Consider the following 22,174-nt stretch of genomic DNA (forward strand, 5'->3'; position numbering starts at 1 on the left):
TTTTGTTCAGCCCCAGTGCCTTCTCATACCCATTCCTGAAATAATATCCTAAAGCAATCACTTGTTGCTGCAGGAAAAAGGCATAGCATTAAAAAGAATATAAAATGAGGTCTGTGCATTCTCTGAAAATTTCCAATGCGGCTGAACTAAGCCGTCTCCGTATCTTAGTCAAGCACAGAGCTCCCCCTAATGCTGGCCCATGAGGGGAAGAGAACGAGAGACAGAAGTTTTACATTGGCCTATATTTCCACAGAGAGAAAATAAGCCACTTGTCAAATGCTAACTGTGCTCAAGATAATAACACCCTCCTTGCACCCTCTTGCCTGCCACCCACAATTTCCCCTACCATCCCCAGCAGCCTTCGTGTTAGAATCCCACGTCAAGGTCACCTGTTGGAACTCCCACGTCTCCCACTAAGGCCCACACCTGTAGCACAGAGAGTCTTTCATACTGAACCTGGCTCAGATAGCATCTCCTCATCATAAGTGCCAGACGGTCACGGTGGACTCTCGGGACCTGTTTGAGAAATTATATTTTTGGTCCTGAATTAAAGGATTGCATTTCTCCGGAAGGCCAGCTGTTGGCTGACTCCAGAGCCAAGAAGACGCTCTTCGAAGTGTGTTCCTGTGTTTCTTTACATCGTTGCTAATCCTCTGGCTGAGAACCAGCCAGCAAGTCTCACTAGGGGCTTGTTTGCTGACTGATAGGGCAGGACCCTGGTATCTGCTCTGCTGAGGAGTACGTTGAAAACCAAAGAACACACAGAGTTCTTCAAACAACGGCAACTTCCACATCAAAGGGAAGTGAGTGTCATTTACTAAAGCCGACAGAGGCCTCCCGGTCATTCAGGGTCTTAGAATAAATGAGATGTGGCTCCCATCCACCCTTCCTCTGCCCTCATCCTATTTCAAATTTGACTCCAGTCAGGACTACAGGACCTGGTCCTGCCCCCGGCCCCATATCCCACACCCTGGGTATCGGGTCTTAGCCACAGACCACTTCTCCATCCCAGCCCTCCGTCAGAACAGCTCCTGCTCTGGGACCTGCCACCAGGATACAACATGACTAATGAGCTTGATTCTAAGGTGGCCAATTGAAGGCTGACAAGTCCAGCCAAATCAGGGTGGCCAGATAGATTTTTTTTAAGACCATGCAGTGTTTTCAAAAACTCTGAATGAATTATTAACATTTTTAGATCAGGATCTTTCATATATTCATCTTTTTTAAAATGAGAGAAACTGGCTGCCAGGACTGCGGTCCCTTGCACTCATGGGGGCTGAGACACAGCTGGCCCCCAGAGGAGGCTGGGGCTCCCCACTCCCGTCCAGCCCTTCCCAGTCAGCGGCCCTATGCAAGCCACTGGTCTGGCCCCCGAGGCACTGTGTTTGCAACCATGAATTAATCAGATATATAACACATTAACACAGATTAGTTTATTTGGCACCTCTCCCAGGTAACATCTTAACCCAGTTAAAATGCCTGTCTACAGAAGATTCCTAAGAAGTGATTCTAATGAAGTCTGATAATAGAAAGGTCAATAGGGGAAAATATTCCAGCTTCCAAAGCCTTTTCAGCACCCCTCTTCATTTCTCAGTGACAGTTGGTTGCCTGCCACGTTTTTAACATAGGACCCATTTTGTGCTATCTGGTTGATTTGTTCAAATTAGTTCCACTTGAGAACTGAAAACAGAGACTATAGGGTAACCTTAAATCCTTTCTGAAACAAAGCAGGCTATGCATAAACAAATACAAAAATTTTGAAATGACCTGAAAATAAACTCAGGCCCAGGGCCTAAGAGAAATTATGATATTTTATGTATGTCTTTACTGTTTTCTTCTTCTTCTGATTGGTTTTTAAGAGAATCTGTATTCATAAGATAACTCAAAGATGTTGTCTTCAGGCAAATGCTGTGTTGTTTTCAGTTAAGAAAAAAACATCTGGGAGGGCCAGGAGTTATTAGAATGTCAATCACTGAGTTCAGAGTGCAGACGTGCAGGCAGCCAATGTAAAAATTTCAGGGTAAGTAGAACTTGGAAAATTATTTTGAAAGAGAAACTGTGAGACTACTGTTTTATGTTTTGCTTTTTAAAATAAGAGTTGAGTTGGGTGGATTTATTTACTCAGCCAATAGAAAGAGACATAAATATAGATATAGATATTATGGTGCAAAGAAAATACAAGTTGTAGATCAGAATGTAAATGCTCTGAGGACACAATCTACTCACTTTTATTGTCTCCCCATAAGTCTCCAGCCCAGAACTCTACACCCCAGGAGCTCTGTTAAATACTTGTTGACTGACTGTATACACGAAGTCGCGCTTCTTAGCCTATTATACCATAACTTGTCCTATTTTACCTGAAGGACTTTTCCAATTAGAATGTTATAATCAGAAGTTAATCAAGCAGAACATTCATAATACTGTAATTTGAACAGGAAAAAATATTTTTATTCTAGATATTAGGTTTTTTAGTCTCTCTACCTTTTATAGCTCGATAGCATTGAGATTTTAAAATTAAAGACAAAATTTTAAAACATAATTATAAAAATGCTATAGAATATTTTTCATAAAAGTTATTTAAAAGGCATTCTTGATTGTTTAAAATGATCTGTTTTTGAATCCTCAACTTGGGTGAAAGCTTCATTGATTCAAACCCTCAATTTACCAGAATTTTTTGTAATTGTATCCAAAATAAGCAACAACAACAACAAAATTTTTTATTGGAAATGTAATTTTTAAAAGGATGACTAATTCAATTTTTACACCTTCCACAGATAGCTACGGGACTACATAAAGAACATTCATGATCATAACAGAGATCTGAAAGCATAGAAAGAATAAAATCTTAGGCAACACCAGAAACTTACAGATTACCTATTCTAGCACCTGCATTTAATGGAAGAGAAAGCCTGGACACAGAGAGATGAAGTGAATTGTCTGAAAAGTTACACCTCTTCTTAGAAGCAAAACCAGAGATAACTTCTGGTCTGGTGTGTTCCCAGCATCCCAGGTAACGATTCCTTAATTAGCAAGTGAAGATTCAACCAGGCTGAATATTCTGCATTGAATTAATGTGACCAGGAGAGCTAATAAAGCAAACATTCCGCGCATGCCCCCCGCCCAATGAATTCTAGTCCTTTAAGTCCTTCTTATAAGAATGTATTGACTGCACCCACTGGCCTTTTGGAAACATAAGCACTTGTTTATTTGGTTGGTGTTTATTGCTACATTTACCAGCATGTGCATGGCCCAGATTAGGAGCTGAAAGAATAATGAAAGAAATGGAAAATTTCTCCCCACACCTCCAGAAGCATTCACTCTCTCAGAGAAGACAAGATGTAAATGTGTAAAATAGTTAACGGACTGTGCAAAGAATCACATCAGATTATTGGTAGGGCAAAGAGCAAGGCTGAATATGAATAGGAGGCATCATAAGATGCCCTTTAGAGAAGCCGATGCCTGAACTAGGTTCAGTTAAAGGGTAAAGGGGAGGAAAAGAGAAGGGAAGAGATGGAAAGAGAGGGGAAGGGGGGGAAGGGGAGGGAGGGGAAGAGAAATCAGGCCTTCAAAAGACACCCCGCTGCAGTAAAATATCTTTTGCTAATCCACTTTTTCCTTAAATTCATTGCATAAACAATGGCAGGTTATCGAAAGAACTAAAAATTACCCCCTAAACTTGAACCCTGGCAGTTCCTGGCACTCATCGCTCTCTTCCTTCCTATGCGTGTCCAAGAAAGCTGCATCTTTTTACACCATGCCCCTGTATTATTACACTTCAGTTGGGGTACAGAACTACAGTAAACTCCAGCAGTGTGTTTGTGGTAAAATTTAGTCCCCAGATCCAAATTAATATCCCTGGTAATAGACAAATGCTCCAAGTCCTTGGTGGAGGGAGGGCTGATTTGCAGAGGATCACCTCCTCTGGAATGCTTCATTGATCCCTCTGCACAAGTCCAGGACCTGTCACCTCCACTTTGCTGTCAGGACAACTTTGAGCCAGCTCCTCAGCCCCTAGCAAAGGAAATTAGCCACCACTTAATGATATTTGACCACATGACAGGTCACTGTATATACATAAGCTCACCTAATCCTCAAAGCAGCACTACAAGGTGGATATCAGCATCCTTGTTTATCACCTATAGGAACAAAGACTTTTCTAGCTTCAACATGTCTAGAGTTGCAACAGAAGTTAGTGTTGGCTGGAATGTGAGGTCAGGTGGGCTGGGCACAAAAGCTGGTCATTTATACAAACATCTCTGCCTCCCTGGGGAATCACTCAGGGTAACAATGAAGCAAGAACAGGACATATTTGTTTGCTGTTGGCACTCCAGCTCTTCACTAAACCTAATGGGGGTTGGTGTCAATGAGCAACTAATTCAGGATGAGAGATTTCCGCTGATTACAGGGTGATAGCTGGACCCAAATGAAGCCTGGCAAACTGTGAGCTCTGAAGGTGAAGACCAAGTGGTCATTCTATCCCCACACACTCAGGACAGAGCCTTCCTTGCCCATCAATCATCCTCAGTAGTTATTTTAGGATGATGAGCTTTCTCCCAAAATTTGCTTCATGTTCTATTTATTTTATCCATCCTTTTGACTTTCCTATTTTTATTTTTTCTAGAATAGTACAAGTTGGTGGTAACTTATGACTTAAAGACCACTGTCAGAAAGGCTGCTATTTGGCAACGTGTATGTGGTAAACAAGTGCCCAGTAATTCCTGGTACAGTAAAGGCCTATGATGGAATGTGGGACACCTCTGGTCATTTGTAAAGCCTGGTCTAAACAAAATGTTCTTTCTTTCTTTGGCATGGATCTTTGAATTTGATATGGATTCTGGTTCAATATTTCTTGGCCATGCCAAATAATCACCAGGCAGGCCAATGGGCACCAGAATATGTCCTGATATTAGATCAGCAATGTCCTAGGTTAGGGGAGACTGTCATCACAACAGAATTTTGCTTATTCTGCAAACTTTTAGATTTTCTTTTCTCCAAAATTCGTCACAAACAAATGAAAATCCAACTATCATATAAGGAGTAACAGCAATATTCTATCTGATTAAAATATAATTATTTAAAATGATGGCAAACTATTTACAACTTGACTTTCCATACAGACATACACGAAAAAACTAACAAAAGCCATAATACTAAATTTTGGCCCTAAACTGTGTTCCCTTTAATGTTGCTAATAATCTGCTCATAAAATCTCTGAAGACAGAGACCCCATGTAGAAACTGTTACTGCTATTTCAAATACAACCTGTAATAAAGTTAATCGGGCACACATTTAACAACGTACAGGTGGTAACTGTTATGGCACTGCATAGTAACTAGACATTAAGACTAAATGGTTCACATAAATTATAGAAAAATGGAAAAGTCACATTATCCCTTTCTCTATACCACTGGTCCCCAAATGCCTATCTTCGGACCACCTGTATTCATATCATCTGGAGGGCTTTTTGAAATTATAAATTCCTGCCCCCTCCCCAACAAGAGTAAGATTCAGTAGATCTGGTATATGAGGAAGTTTTGCACCACACCAAGGTTCTCAAGTTCAAATGCCTTCACAAATGAGCACAAAAATTGTGTATATAGCAATTTAAGTGTGTGTATAAGAAAATAAATATTCCATCCAAAGGCAACTACATTGAGAATATTTTTCAATGTGCTACTTTTGCCACCCCTTCGCCCAACTTGCACCCCTGGAAAACACATCTGTGTGCTGAATTGAGATTGACAGGTTGAATTCCTGGTGGATGACATCATAGTGCAAAAATCTTAAGGGTTTCCTTTTGTTGACACATGAAGCAGAAACGGCACACAAAAGTATTTCTTGCTGGATATGGCCATGTCCTTTACACATTATAGCTAGTCCCAAGTCATTATTAATTATACACCTTCAGTCATTTCCTGATTCAGTGAGTTTTTATTGGGCACCTAATAGGTGACAGGCACTTGCCTCAGCACTGAAAAGACAAAATCAAATAAGACAAATAGCTCATGGTTTAGAGGAATATGTTTCGAAATTATTCTGATGGCCAGAATGGCATCAAAATATTCCTTTAAATCCAAAGATAAACCTGATTTTTCACTGTCCAAGTGCTGGGGAAATAGATCTCTAGGAGAATATATTTTGAGATGCTATTCCCCGGTCTCCCACATTCAAGTACCAATAGAGAGGACAGGCCAACATCGGAAGCTCTGAAACTCTTTGAAGCAGACGTTACCTCATGCTGCATGGCTTTCTTGCTCACGATGGCTCCAAGAGAAATGGGGCTTCCAGGACATTCCATCCTGCCAGCAGTTCGGTGATATATTTAAAATGGCCCATTTCTGGGGCTCTCTAATGAATGACACTTATAGGGTGTCTTTCTCTTTCTTGAATCAAAAGATACAGAGATATGTTTTATCTTATACTCCACCAGCCTTTGCTTAGTGTTTATATGGGCAAAATCTTGAGCAAGTCACTCAATTCCATTCGTGCACTCACTATTTCGCTACTGAAATGCAAACTCCCTTGGGTAATTCTAGGCAATTTCTTTACCCAGAGATCATCTCTGGCCACAGAGCAGCTCAGCTGCAACCCACGCTGTGTGCGCTGCATAATACTGTAACATTTTCAGAGTCAGGGAAGATTTATTCAGTGATCAACTGCTTCAGCATCCTGAATCACTCCAGAGACAGTCTGTTAAAGAGGGGACCTTGAGGGAACTGAAAATGTAAGCGAGAAGTGAAATAATCCTCTCTTTCTCTTTTAACCCCTTAAGCCCCTATAAGGAAATAACATTAGCTTTTTATATGTGTAGGGGAAAATGACTAGAAGTAAATCACTCAAAATACTGAGAGTGCTTATCTGTAAAGGTGAAATTAGAAGTGATTTTTAGTTTCTTCTCTTTGATAATTTACATTTTCTACAATATACTTTAATTCAGTAGCAAGAAAAATATTTTAAGATGCATAGCTAGATATTATTCTTCAAAAAGTACTTTCAAGGAAAAAAAATACTATAGCTGTCTCAAGAACTAGGTCAGAATTAGGCTATTCACCCAAAAAGATTGAGGGGTTAAATATATCCAGGAAGTAAAGGCCTACAGAGTTTTTAATATCTGAAATCAATACAAGCCAGGAATTGCCAATATTTTTCATTTCAATTTAACACTACCCACTAGGCAAAGCTGTTCAACTTACCCAATTTGCTTAGAAATTCAGAACTACAGATGTCCCAGGAATGCGAAAAAAAAAAAAAAACTAGAGTGTCATGTACACAATTCACTAAGACCCTCCAAAGTGAATATCTAATCTTCCCTGTGAACTCCGCAGTAGAAACTGCAGCCTTGTTGCTAACTGAATAAAACCCAAAGAGGAAGATGACAGAATTCTCTATACATGCTACTTTGTCCATTTTTGGAACACAGGTAGTTTCATGGAAGAAGAAAGCTGCCAGCCACAACTTCGATGATCACTGAACTCAAGATCAAGGTGAGATAGATCTCCCAGAGGTACAGATACATCTTTCCCCTAATGCTCTACAGTCAGGCTGTGTCCGTGTGCACAACTACTTTGATAGAATTCAGCTTTTAAGAGAAAACAAATTTACTCAGTAAGCCAGCTGAGGCATTTGTTTACTTGATGGCAGAATTTTTAACCTTTTTGCCATTTAACCTCACATGTACACAGCCAAGAGCAAAATGCCTGAGAAAGTGTAGCTTAGAATGAACACCAGGGAAACAACCACTAATAGACCAGGTGGGCAGATGGCAAGCAGAGGATATTCTGGACAAAGGCCACCCAATTGCCCAATTGACTAAGGAGTGGGGTGGATTTCAGATGGTGATAAATCCTATAAATGACAGATAGAGTCAGAAAAACATGCATATGAAAAACTACTAGATATCAAATAACAGCCATGTCAAGAAACAATCATTCACAAATTGTGGATTGTGTTTAAACGTTTAATATGAACATTGATCATTTGTTACTTCAAGTTAAGAGAAAAGGTCTCATCATAAGAAACACTGATTGAGCCTGGATCCCTTTTGTGAACTGCAATACGTATTAAATTTAAACCTACTTATGGAAATTCAAATTAATTATCATTTTCATGACATAATAAAAGCAGAAATAACTAAATAGCTTTCACTATATAGAATAAAAGCACTCCATTTAGTTAATTTGCCAGTTCTTTTTTTACTAGGTGAACATTAGCTAGTGTTTGGTCTTTAATTGTGATGTGGATAATCAACTCATCCAGAAAGTTAAAAATATCAATGTCAAAGCTTAATTTTTTCTGTCAGTAGTTGTGTGAAAGAAAAATAAAAGAAAGATTTGAAATATTTTTTTAAAAAAGAACCAGGCAGACAGACAAGGGGAGAGATCACCATTTTCATAGAATTATTTTACTTTGACAGAATATACACTTTTCTCAGTGCAATTTGCTCTTTAACCATCATGTGACCCTCCCTTTCTGTGATGAGCATACTGTGCCGTATCTCCTGATCTCGACAGATGCATCAAGGACGACACTCAAAAATCAATGTGCCCTCTGAAATAGCATGAAATGAAGATTTTAAAGCCAGATACTTACATTCATGTGGTTTTAGATTTTTTAAATCCCTTTAAAGGAATGTTTCAACAGTGTTATCAGATTGGACATTATTTTCTGTTTTTCTGATGTCCCATAATGAATTTGAGTACCAATTCAAGATTTTTATTTTAAAAAAAATAAAGAGAAGAAAAAAAAGAAAAAAGAAAGGGAAGTATTACTTAAGAAAAATGCACACAGAAAACAGGTTCCCTACCATTCTACCATTCCAACTTCTATCAAGTAGTAACATTGAAATATCTGCCAGGATAATCCACACCTGTCTCTTGAATCATCAAAGACCATCACTGATGAGAATAAGCACTCTCTCTCTCTCTCTCTCTGTCTCTCCCCCCTCACACCCATATTTATCATTTTCATGACATAATAAAAGCAGAAATAACTAACTAGCTTTAACATACACACACACTACACATACACAAAAACAACTGAGAGATATAGCCATGAACAATCCCACGGGCTATGCATTTATTCATTTCTAAATGCTATATAATTTCATTCTAAGGACAATTAAATATGTATTTGCATTAATGAATATATGCTGTTGTGTAATGTATACAAGCCAGAGAAACTCTGCGGAGGTTTGTAGCCAAATGGTTTGATTCTATCAAATCAGATCAAACCTATCCCCTGAAAGACACTCATGATTTTCTAGATTTTCTTTACAAAATTCCTACTAATTAGGATGTTAATGAGGTATTTCCCTTGTTTGTTTCTTAATTCTTATCCAAAACTAGAATTGATTTTGCACACACTTATTTCTTATATTTACTAAGGTGTGATTCCAGCTTCTGTATAAGCATGTTAATAAATAATACATCCTTTTGTCAGCTTTAGCAAATCTCTATAGTATACAATATTTCCTCTTCTTTCCATTAGTCCATTTGGCAACCATTTCATCCAGCAGCGACACACAGTCAAGTGAAACTACCCTAAGCATTGTCCTTATCCAAGACGCATTCCAGCATTTCACTGTGAGGGTGGCAGCACTGGGTGACCTGTGGCATAGCCCTCAGTGAAGTGAAAACCATTTCACTAGCTGTCTTTTCAACTATGACAGGCCTTAGTCAAAAAACCAGAGAGTGTGACCTGCCAATCACAGGAGTGAGAGGCCCGAGGGCCATATGTCACCCAATTCTACAGCCTCTTCTGACTTGCAGTATAAGTTACTTCCCAGTCAGCAGGCTTCTCTCACCCAAGCTTTGCAGAAACAGGAGCTTTTCCATCCACACCTGTAACTTGTTTGGTCATGGTGTTGGGTGACCTCAGTGTGAAAATTATTTCCCTTGTGGTATCTGTCATCGGTTGAGCTATGAGATTATTGGTCTGCTGGATCCATAATTCCCCAGAAAAGATCACTGATCCAAACTGAGAAAGTAGCAGAATCTGTGTGTGGCACTAGTAGAGTTTTGTCCATCACCACACTCCAGGAAAGGTGGCCTTGGAGCAGGGGCTGCATTTCTCCTTGAAAGCAAATCAGTCTGTTAAGTTGCTAAGTTGCAACTCAGAGTACCACAGCCTCTTGTCACCACCATTATAGCTGCCAGCTCCAAGCCTCAAAGGAGAAAAGAGGTTAAAATACTTAAATGTAAAAAGTACTATATACATGTTATTACTGTCTTTACTACTAACAATAATAGTATTGGACTCTTCACTATTGCAAACTGGTACGTGGTATAGTTTTTACAAACTGACCTAAGGATGAAAGTGCTTGGGTTTAGAGAGAACTTCGGCCTTGACAGCCCGAGGAATTTCGAGACAGCTATTCCCCATGTGACCTAATTTCTCCCCTACACTCATGTTTCAGTCTTACTCTCTAAAACAGTGTGTCAGAACTCCCTTGAAGTCTTGTCAAAACACATTGCTGGGCTCCACCAAAGGAGTTTCTGATTCAGTAGATCCAGGGTCACGCCTGAGAATTGCATTTCTAATAAGGTTCTGAATGATCATCTGAGCCCACTCTAAGAATGATGGCTATAAAGAAAGGGAGCTTCATTTAGAATATTAAAAGTGGTTTAGGAGAAGTAAAAATAAATTCATTACATGGAGAAAATGTGGGTGGGTGATGAGTAAAGAGGGGACACTGAATGGTTGCATTAAAAAATTCCCAGGTTGTCATATATACAGCTCATCAAGTTTTATCTCATTTAGAGGTGAGTTAACTGAGGCTCCAATCATTGGGTCATTTTCCCAGTGTCATGGGCTGGTCCATCAATAATAGAACTAAAATTAAAGTTCAGTTCTTTTCTATTCTAACTGGATGCTTTCTAGTACAAAGCATTGCCAACAGTTAGAACACAGAGACTTCCTATCCGAGGGAAAGGATTTTCACTATTTTTGACAGGAAAAGAGATCTCATATATGATCTCTTTAAGGAAAAATAGCTCTCAGATAACCCACTCTAGTTACTTGCACTGAAACAAGACAGAAGAGGAAGCATCATGAGACAAGATACAATTCAATGACGCACCCATAGGTTTTCGAGGAACGGCAAATTTACTAACCAGGTTTGGTGACTTCATCGTTGACCTGGCATTGATTTTTAAACTCTCTACTGGGTGTCTTGACTTCACTATCCAGGAGGTTCTGGAGTAGCACAATTTCCTGTTTGATTTTTAACAGCATCTGCTTTCAGCGTGCTTTCCAGTTTTACTGGTGCCTGGCAGAAGCTGAGCCTGCACTTGCCCTGGAAGCATGGGCCAGTTCCCAGGACAGAATGGAAAATCTTCACTCTCTTTTCAGAAATGTCTCCACATTAGAACTGTCTGGTAAACTGACCAGCTGCCACCCACTGCTGTTTAATCCTCTCTATTCTGGCCTGAGAGCATAGAGTCTTCCCTCCTTAGTTTGTTGTGAAGATTCTGAAGTCCTCTTCAAAACTGAGAGCTCATTTTGAATGGATAGCCAATATGCTCAGACCTCGTTGTGGTGGAAATAAATGTACACGAATTTGTTTTGAATTTGAAAAAAATTAGAAGACGTGGGGCTAGTTCTAGTATTGTTAATTTAGTTGGTCTATTATAGTCCAGTGCCTTCGACATAATAGGCCCTTGATAAGTGTATTCTGAATTGGCTGAATTGTAATGACATACTCCGTTTAGGTATTACTTTTTGTAAGAGCTAACATAACCCAGGGCTTCCTTATCTGAAAGAAGGAAATGGCAATAATCCACAGATATTACATGGAATATGTGGTGAATTTATTCAGTATTCTGAAAGAAATGTTTCAGGTGAAGTAAAATATTGTCTATTAGTAGTGACACCACTCTAGAAAAATCCAGAAAAAAGTATGTCTACACAACTCCAATCAGTCACCACTCCCAGTAACAGTAATGTTAGCAATAATGTCGTCAGACTATTGCTTGGTTTGCATAGATTTGCTATAGAGTTGTTTATCTTTGCCTCACTGGGCATTCCCCAGCAGAAGTATTGAACCCTAACCTTTATTTTAATTCACTATTGGTCCTAGGAAAGGTAGGAAAATAAGCATGGGAGCACTGAGATGCTGTGAAATGTTGAAGGACCCTGCCTCTGGGGAGGGAGTGCCCTCATTTGTAATGTTTGTCAATTTCTGTGGTGTAAATACTCCACCACGGTCAATTTAAAGCTGCCAACAATTTAACAACTGACTTGCAAAATTCCTGACAAAAATTGGCTCTCATGAGCTGCTACGGGCTGGCACGAGCACAACACTGGATAGGGAAGAAATCACATGTGGCAATATTATTCCATACTAACTGACAGGATTTTGCCCACCCTTCGGGAAAAAAAACAAATGTTGGCATGGTGGGGAGATGGGGAATGACTGTTTTAGAAGTCACGTAACACAAATTATTAACTATTTGCCAACAACCAGATAGGTAAATAGGTCAGTAACATGGTAAACCAACTAAGCCGATACCAACTCAGTAACTGGAGTTATAATAAGACTCGAAGGTTATTTCACAAAGACTTAAGAGACATCTCAGTTAGTTGCTGTAGTATTGGCATGTATTGGTGTAAAGATAGAGCTTCAGACTTTGAAGTCCATGATCCTATGACCAATAACTGAAGTGATTTTTTAAAAATTCCACTTAAAAATGTAGCATTTCAGAGCTACAAGGGAATGTAGGGGGTTTGTTTACTTTATAAATAAGGCAAACTGAAGCCTAGAAAAGAGTGTAATCCCAGCACTTCGGGAGGCCGAGGCGGGCGGATCACGAGGTCAGGAGATCAAGACCGCGGTGAAACCTCGTCTCTACTAAAAAAATACAAAAAAAATTAGCCGGGCGTGGTGGCGGGCACCTGTAGTCCCAGCTACTCGGAGAGGCTGAGGCAGGAGAATGGCGTGAACCCGGGAGGCGGAGCTTGCAGTGAGCCGAGATCGCGCCACTGCACTCCAGCCCGGGCGACAGAGCGAGACTCCGTCTCAAGAAAAAAAAAAAAAAAGAAAAGAGACATGATTTTCCCAGTCATCCAGTAGAGGAATCCAGACTCTATTTTGGTCTTTCCAATCCTAGGTCAGGGTCAGGGCTCTTTTTGTAACAGAATACTCTTTTTTTTTTTTTTTTTTCATCTCGGTAACATAGCTCAGGGAATCATACCATGCTTGTTACTTTAAAGTGCTATAGTCTGGTCTCGATCTCTTAACCTCATGATCTGCCCGCCTTGGCCTCCCAAAGTGCTGGGATTACAGGCGTGAGCAACCACACCCAGCCTTGAGTTTGAAACTATACTCTTTCCTAGGTACTGATGGAAATAGAAACCTGCTTGAATTACAACACACGTCATTAGCGCTTTCACACTGGGGCTGAGCACGCGCTACTGGGGCAGAATTTTCAGTGAGAACCAAAGTCAGGGCTGCGGGGTGGGGAGGGTACAGAAAGAGTACTACATACCAGCTCGTTGCTTTTAATTATTTCAGTAACAGAGGACTAGAACTGCTTCCCAACTTCTCTACACCCACCCCACCATAGCTCCTGTTAATGGCCTGAATGGCAGTATATACAAGTGCCATCCCTCCCCTGAGTCAATAGAACGTGTCGAGGATGGCCTGCTATTTAAGGTCCACATGGGTTCCTGATCAGTACAGACAAGTGTATTCCCTGGTGTGAAGTGTTAATTTTACAAGATGAGCTGTGACAAACCCTTTCTTGCTCCAACTAGAAACTGAAACTATTAAAGATGCAGTTCTGGGCTTATTGCAAATAACACTGCTCTCTACTCATTACGTGATCCATGCCTGAACGTGGTATAAAGTTTTCCAGAGACTACTTCTGACTAATCATCTCTGTGTGAGACAGAGACAGAGACACTGTGGGTGAAGGGAGAGGGTACAGATGGGGTATGGAGAGTTGGCTATATGTGCCTATGAGCCTGTGTGTGTATAGATATAGTTAACAGAAAAGTGACCAATAAATGATTTTAAAAGAATTTTACATTGCTCTAAACATTCAAAACATCCACTCAAATCTAGAGTTCCTTAGGTATTACTGATTTGTGAATTAAAACTATAATTATTGAAGGTTGATTTGATAATATTTTGGTCTCCCTGATTCAACATCAGACAATCAAATCTCAAATTTATACTTCCAAAACAATGAAAATAAACACTATACCCAGCATAATTATCAAGATTATGCTCTAACATCATCCGTGAAACCACAAAATGAGGCAGTATACAAGAACACATGAGTGAGGGGAATTTCGGGTAGAGAAGACACAACCTCCCAATAAAAGGAAAGATTGCAAACTAAAAAGTAAGCTTTCCAAACTATTTGCAATGCATGAGTTTCCTAGGATAAGAAAAACCTAGCTTTGAGTCTTTGTGACTATTAATTTTTTTAAAGAAAAAAAGAACTTTATTTAAATCAGGCCTTTAGCAGGTTGGCTGAGCTCATGGAAGCCTCGCTCGGCCTGCAGATGTCTGTCTGAGCTGCCACATGGCAGGAACTGGCCCTGGGGGTCTCAGGGGCCCAGCACAGGACCCAAAACTTCTTATTTTGGTGTTGGTTCCAAAACTCCCCATCCCTTTCCAGTTCATTACAAACACCTATTGTTTGCCATATTTATCTGCCATCACTGCTGTTTGTTAGCAAATGGAAAGAGAACTGCCAGGACTAAATTTCAGCCTGCCCTCAGAATAGTGCAAAGGCGCTACAGGAATTGCACGACAGATGGTCTTTGAATGATATACAGAACCTCTGCCCTTGGGCCCGCTTTGGAGGAGCTGTTTTGGATTGTTGCTCGTAAGAGTGGGAGGTTGTTGTGTGATATGTGATTATTCCATAATAATTTTAATTATTTTGCCTGTTTTCAAACAATAGTCTCAGCCTTTTTTAATTTTTACACTCACTGAGTTGTGACACGAGCATTCTTTCCTCTATGTTAGCAGGGATTAAAATCAAGCCCTGTATCCCTTCCCATTTTTCAAATAATCCATGTTTAAATAAATTACCTCAGTCTGGAAAACCAAGTTATGTGGCGTCCTCCTGGCATACACACTAGCAAGGAAAAAAATTCCTTATTGTGGTGTCTGGTTTGAGATTGTCGCAGTAACAAGTTTCAGGAAAAGCCTGCTCTTTGCCTCTTTGGAGTGAGGCTCTGGCTAAGGGAGCTTCATTTACATGCATGTGGGAATCCCATCGGATCTGTTCAAAGGTACAGTCCGAGGCAGTCAGACAGCATCCGATGTGCATGTAAATGAAGCTCCCAAAGTGGGGTGTAGGCTTCTGGAGAGATGCAGAAAATATGCCATCCCTGTCTCATCCAAATCCAATAGAAACTTCTGAATGTTTTCTAAAGCAGCAAGAGCCAACGAGAAGCAGATGCTAAACTTTCAAGGCATCTGAATACATTTCTCTTTACCAGATAGATGTATTGGCTGAGCACAGGCAGAAGAGGTTTAGGGTCAGAATCTTAGCTTTTGGTGTCTCGGCCTGGGAAGCTTGTGGACGCCAACTTGCATATCCCAGTGGTTCCAGACCCAGAGAGTCTCTGGGGACCGGCAGCAGCCTGCGGCTCTCACCACGCTGGCAATTCCCAGGCCACCAGAGGCTACATAAAAATATAAAATCTACAGTGAATCTAAACCACAGGAGGATCTAGGGGTGAGTTAATACTTATAAGTTAGCCTTTTTACAGAACACAAGAATGTGTGGCTTTACCTGGAGTTTGTTGCTCCTAAAATTCTCCCCAACATCTGAATTCTGTGTCCCCAAATAGGCTTGTGGTTCCAGTCCTACAGCTGCAAGCCAAATAAAGCTTTGGACAATTTCCAAGCTGAATGGTCTAGCACCTTGATAATAAGAAAGAAATTCTGCTTCTCCTTGGTCTCCAGCTAAGTGATACAGCTACCTGGAAAACAGAACTCTGGTGAGCGGGTTTGCTAGAAAAAAAGAAAAAACAAAACTCTGACCCTGTTATTTGATAGAGAAATCCCCCATGGAGTCTTAAGTGCTTCCCAACAACTGTGGTTTTAATCCAATAACAGCAGCTCCTCTAACAGAGAGAAACCCAACTCACACAGCAGTTAATACCCAAATGAAATTCAGATATCTCCCACTGTGTTGACAAAAAGGATTGGGGAAATGTCCTCTGCTCCTTCCCAAGGAAGACGTGCCTTTGGTGAGATCCAACCAGCCTACTCTCCTAGAAAATAGCCATACTGCTTCCTCACAGCAAGGGCTGGTGTGCAGAGATTTCTGCTTATAGAGAGCACAAATTCTCAGAGAAAACATATAAATTAATGTTTAGCGCCTCGAGGAGCCAAAACTACTTATCTTTCAAGGCATGGAGGATTCACCTAAGGAGGACTTACCCAGCTTGCTGGAGTATAGTGGCTTTTCTAAGAATGCTGTTGCTGAAAATTTTCATTAAGGTGTATGATTGAAACAACAGCTCTGACTATATCAGCTATCATAAACACCGGAGAACTGTGTTCTCAATAGACCTGAAATAGACACACTTTAAGTGTATTTGTATATTATAATCAGGTTCCCATATAGGTTATTAAGTTCCCATATAGGCCAGGCCCCATATAAGGTATTTTATATACATTATCTCTATCTTTACAATAACCAGGATGGTATTTATTGCCCTCATTATATAATTTCTAATGAGGGCAAAGGAGTCTCGTGTTGTTTAAATGACTTAACAAAGGTCATACACAATAAATAGCTGAGTCAGGATGTGAAATAATGTTTGATTAATTTCAAGGGCCATATTCTTTTCACTGATGTATGTATGTATGGGGCTAGCGGAGGGGCAGGGGGAAATTCATGTATGGCACATTGCCTTAGGAAAAGAAATGCAAATTTCAGCATATTTTGACTCTTGAGGGAGGACACTATGTATATCCTCAGTGCCTGACATGTGAATTCTTAACAAATACTTATTAACCGGAGTATTCCTTCATAGGTATATAATTGACAAGTAATTGTTAGTCTTAATCACGTAGGCTTTATCTGCTACTTCCTCTTGGTCATTTCACATGATGTTTACCCTAGTGGGCCTAAATCCTGCAGTCTCCCTGGTTGGGCAAAAAGGACTCAACCAACTTAAGTCCACATGGACCAATTCCAGATGAGAGATACTATCAGTACCTACTCCTGAAATAAATTCAATAATTATCGAATAAATACCAGCTGAGTAACCACCAACTGTACCCAAAATCATTTCTTGGGACAAAGAAACATGGTTAAAAAAAAAATACAGTTATATGTCACTAAGTGATGAAGATAAATTCTAAGAAATGCATCCTTAGGCAATTTCATCATTGTGCAAATATCATAGAATGTAGTTGCACAAACCTAGACGGTTTAGCCACACACCTAAGCTATATGGTGTAGCCTATTGCTCCTAGGCTACAAACCTGAACAGCATGTTACCGTACTGAATACTGTAGACAATTATAACACAATGGGAAGTGTCTGTGTATCTGTGTATGTTTTCTAAACATAGAAAAGGCACAGTAAAAATAAAGTATTAGGTTGGGCATAGTGGCTCATGTCTGTAATCCTAGTACATTGGTGGCTGAGGAAGTGGATGGCTTGAGCCCAGAAGTTCAAGACCAGCCTGGGCAACATGGTGAAACCCCATCTCTACAAAAAATATAAAAATTAGCCAAGCATAGTGGCATGTGCCTGTAGTCCCAGCTACTTGGGAGGGTGAGGTGGAAGAATTGGATGAGTCCAGGAGGTTAAGCATGCAGTGAGCCATGACTGCAACACTGCACCAGCCTGGGTGTCAAAACAAGACCCTGTCTCAATAAATAAATAAATACAGTATTATAATCTTATGGGACCACTATCGTATATGCAGTCCCTTGTTGACTGAAATGTCATTATGTGGCACATGGCTATAAATAAAATAAAAATAACTTAAGCACAGAGAGTTCTAATAACCTGACAAAAATACATTTTTAACCATACAAGGAGATAAGGAACAAATGATTTTATATTCAAATACCCAACTGCATCTTGTGTTTTGTAAATAAATTCTCCTTTGCCTTTGTATGTAATTCACATGACTTAGAAAATAATGTTGTTTTAATATAAATATACAAAATAAATATGATGTGCTTCAAGACAACCACTGGAAGATTCCATTCAAAATAAAAAATCAATAGCCTATATCAATAGCAATATGAGTATCATTGAAATGTGCATTTTTAAAAGAACAACTACATTCAAACGTCAGCCATTTTGTCACATTTCTTGAGAGCTCTTTTTTTTTTTTTTAACAGCAGCAGTCAAAAGAGTGACACTCTGTTGGGACCCCAGGACCACTATGGATGGCAATCTTAACAGTTAAAAGATTGTACAAAGTGGTTTTATTCTGACTCACATGTGAATTAGGCTCAAGCATAAAGGAAAAATAAACGGGAATTAGGGAGCAACTCACACAGGCATTTCAGTTGGGAAGAAAATACCACCATTAAGTCCCAAATGCAATTTATGAATACAGTATTTGAATTTTCTAATTGTTTCTACAAAAAAAAGAGGCTAATGGAATTACATTGGAACCAGTCATTTAATCGTATACAAATTTGCTGACTAATGTCTCTGTACATCCAGTACTGAGATCCTGCTCATATCTGTAACCTTGCCAAATTTTCAGTCCAATAAGAGAAAGCTTTTTCTTTCTTTCTTTCTTTTTTTTTGTTTTGTTTTTGTTTTGTCTTTTTTTTCAACCCCTGGGTAGGAATGGAAGAGGCTGGTGAGTCCAAAGACTCCATGTTTCATGGTCAAATAGGATCAATATGGCACAGCTGCCAAGGACATGAAGCAGGAAGGGGGCCCTCGAGATCATCTGTGCCAGTAGTTTTGAAATCAAGTAGTTGTCTAATCAAGAACCACTTTGAAACTACTCCCCACACTGCCCACCCTTCTCACCTCCAGTGGTCTAACATGCACTCTGCAAGGAGTAGGAGAAAAGGAAGTCTCCCTTGGATAAGCTGCCAGAGAGACAAAGTTGGGTATCTCTGAATCAAATGTAATTTACTTTATACCAAGAACTCATGAATATACACTTTTGTATGACCATTTTTAAATTTTGTAACAGATGATCTTGTAAACCTCCCAAAGGCTTTTACCTAACACTAAATATGTAGGCCCAATCTGTTCTCAAAGTTTCACATGTATGCTGCTCCTGAGCTCAGGTCCATGTGGTGAAAAAAAGTCATTCATTCTGGTATTCATTAAATTTCAGGTATGCCAAGGAGTGAGAATTCATCTTCAAAAAGTGTACTGTCTGGTTAAGAGAGAAGCGTGATAATGATTACAGTTCAAATTGAGAATTGGTATGTAACAAAACTTTTAGTATAACCAGTCTGTGTACTTTGCCACAGAGGCTCTCCACACGAAGACCTCTGTTATTTCATGGGGGTCCCAGATAACTTCCATCTCATCAGACACAGCTTCCACCACCACTGCTCTTCTGGAGTCCAGTCTCTCCCGTGGCTCTGCCAGAGCCGCTTCCATAACACAGCAGGCCACACTGCTCCTCCACACCTCTGTTACCCTCCCTCCTCATTCAAAATCTTCTTGATGCCAAGGCCAGCCTACGGTCTGTGGCAGAGTAGGAGGATGCAACCCTCTCCTGTCTGTGTGTTACTATGTTTCAGGTCCTAAAGAAGTTTTATAGAATTTAGTGAAGAGCCACTTGTAGTCTTATTTTATACATCCATAGGCTTCAGGCCCATAGGTCTGAAGGTGAGGCCAGTGTGAGTTTGGCTAGAAAATAAATCCAAGCCTCTCCAAAGGCTCCTTGGACCTCCTTGGAAGGTCCTTGAGCCACCCTCTGCTGGCTGTGTGGACCTCACCAAGTCTGCCTGAATCCTGAGAGAGGACACAGCTTGCCTTCTTTTCCCAGGAGGCTTCTTAGCCTCACGCTAATACATTTCTGTGGGGTCTCCCTCCCTGGAGATCACAGATACACCTTGACGAATGTGACTTCCTCTTTGGCCGCTGGAGGGCAGCACCAGTGGAAATGTGTAGGGAGTGCAGCTGGGACCCAGAAAACGCAGCCAAGTCTGTAAATCATCACCACGGAGATAAGACTTAAAAGATAAGTTGCACCTTATAAGTCAATCAGTATGTGAGGTGCAGGGTGAGATGGCAAGAAAAGAGAGGAACCGTCAGTTCAAAGGCTTGGAAGAAAAAAGTACTGTGTGTTCAGGGAAATAGATGTCCACCAGCTGAGGCACAATATTTGATGTTAGGAGAGAAGCAAGAGATGAGACCAGAAAGCAGTAAGGATTTAATAGTACAAAGTCTTTATGGCACATAAAATAATTCGGTGTATTCTGTTTTTTTACGGCAAATCTTTGCAGAACTGAGCTGAACAATTACTTGATCACATTTATTCATCAGAAAGATCACTGTGCTAATAGCACAGATGATGGATTTGAGGCCAGACAGACTAGGATAGGAAGAGACAGGAAGGTCCGTAGGAAAGGGGCTGCAGTATTCAGGCAGGAGATATGAGATATTATGGCAGACAGAACTCTGAGATGGCCCCAAGATTTCTGCCCCCGGGTGCCCATGTCCTGTTTAACCCCCTCTTATAGAGTGTGAGTGGAACCTGTGAATAGGATGGATTTCATGTTTGTGGTATGGCAAAGGTGAAGGGATTTTTGCAGATGTAATTGAAGTCCCTAGTCAGCTGATTTTGAGGTAACCAAAAGGGAAATTATCCAGGATGAACCTAACCCAATTGGGTAAGGCCATAACAGAGTATCTAGAGGTCAGAGACTAGAAGCAGCAGGGAGATTCTCCTGCTGGCCTTGAAGAAACAAGGTACTATGTTATGAGAGGCCCTGTGAGGGGCCACGTGGTGAGGACCCTTGGAGGGTCTCTAAAAGCAAGGAGCCAGCAAGCCAAGCCTGGACTCCTGACCCAAATAAACTGTGACATTATAAATGTGTGTTGTCTTAAGACTCTAAATTTGTGGTCATTTGCTATGCAGCAATAGAAAACAAACACAATATAGATAGCAAGACACAACTGAGTATATTCAGGGGAGAAAACTGACAGGAAGTAGAATTTGAGTCGATGTGGGGAAAATGGATGACTTGTAAACAGTTTCATTTGGACTTGTTGAGCTTGCTATATCTGTAGGACATTCAGGTGGCCATGTATGTCTAGAATACAATTGGATGTAAGGGTCTAATGCCAAAGGGAAGCCAAGGTTCAAGCCAGGATAAGCAGGCCAAACTCCAGTGTCCAAATCTAAGAGGTCAAACAGAAGTGAGAGCTAAGGTCTAGAGCCAAAGCAGGCAGAGTAGCCACAATAGCCAATGAGTGTGGAGAATGGAAGCAGGCAGGTGGGTGGAGGAGGGCCTGGGGAAGCGCCTGAAGGTCTCTCGGGAATCCAGGTGCCTGTGTGACTGCTCCAGAGGGTTTGATTCTGTGTTGTTGTTCTTGTTGTTGTTGTTCATAAGAAGCAAATAAAATTAGGGAGGCTAGAATGTGATCACCAGAGAAAACATAAGGAGAAGGGAAAGAAGAAGGTGAAGGATGAAGCTTGAGGGCACCTCCATGTTCAGATGACAGGAAAGGAAAGAGGAATTTGCCTTGAGACTGAGAAGCAGCAGCCCAAGAGGTAGGAGGAGGACAAGGAGAGGCAAGTGTCACTGTAAAACCCAGGAAGGAGAAGTTTCCAGGGGACATGCTCACCAGCCTTGAATGCCATCATATGAGAGGAGGGCTGGGAATGCCCATAAGATTGCAAAGGGGGAGGAATTTAATGTTAGCAAAGTTTAAAGTTGAGTCCCAGTGGCCACATTATAGCAAATGCTTTACTTTCCTCAGCTGTAAAATCAAAGTAAGAAATGAGGGCAAAACACCTGCCTTATTTTCCTCACAGTTGTAGAAATTCTCCCCTCCCTTCTTCTCCTTTGTAAAGGCTCAAATGTACCTTCGTGGGTCTAGGGAGAGTGGATCTCGACCTCAGTTAGGTCACCAGAACTGCCCTGAGCTGCTTCATCAGGTTCCCCAGGACTTCAAGCTAATTCCTTTCCAGAGAAGCATGCAGACCAAATTGCTGACCAACCATCTCTTAATTCCCATGAAGTACAAGAAACGAG

This window comes from Nomascus leucogenys, chromosome 3 (assembly GCF_006542625.1).
Source record: "Nomascus leucogenys isolate Asia chromosome 3, Asia_NLE_v1, whole genome shotgun sequence".
NCBI lineage: Eukaryota > Metazoa > Chordata > Mammalia > Primates > Hylobatidae > Nomascus > Nomascus leucogenys.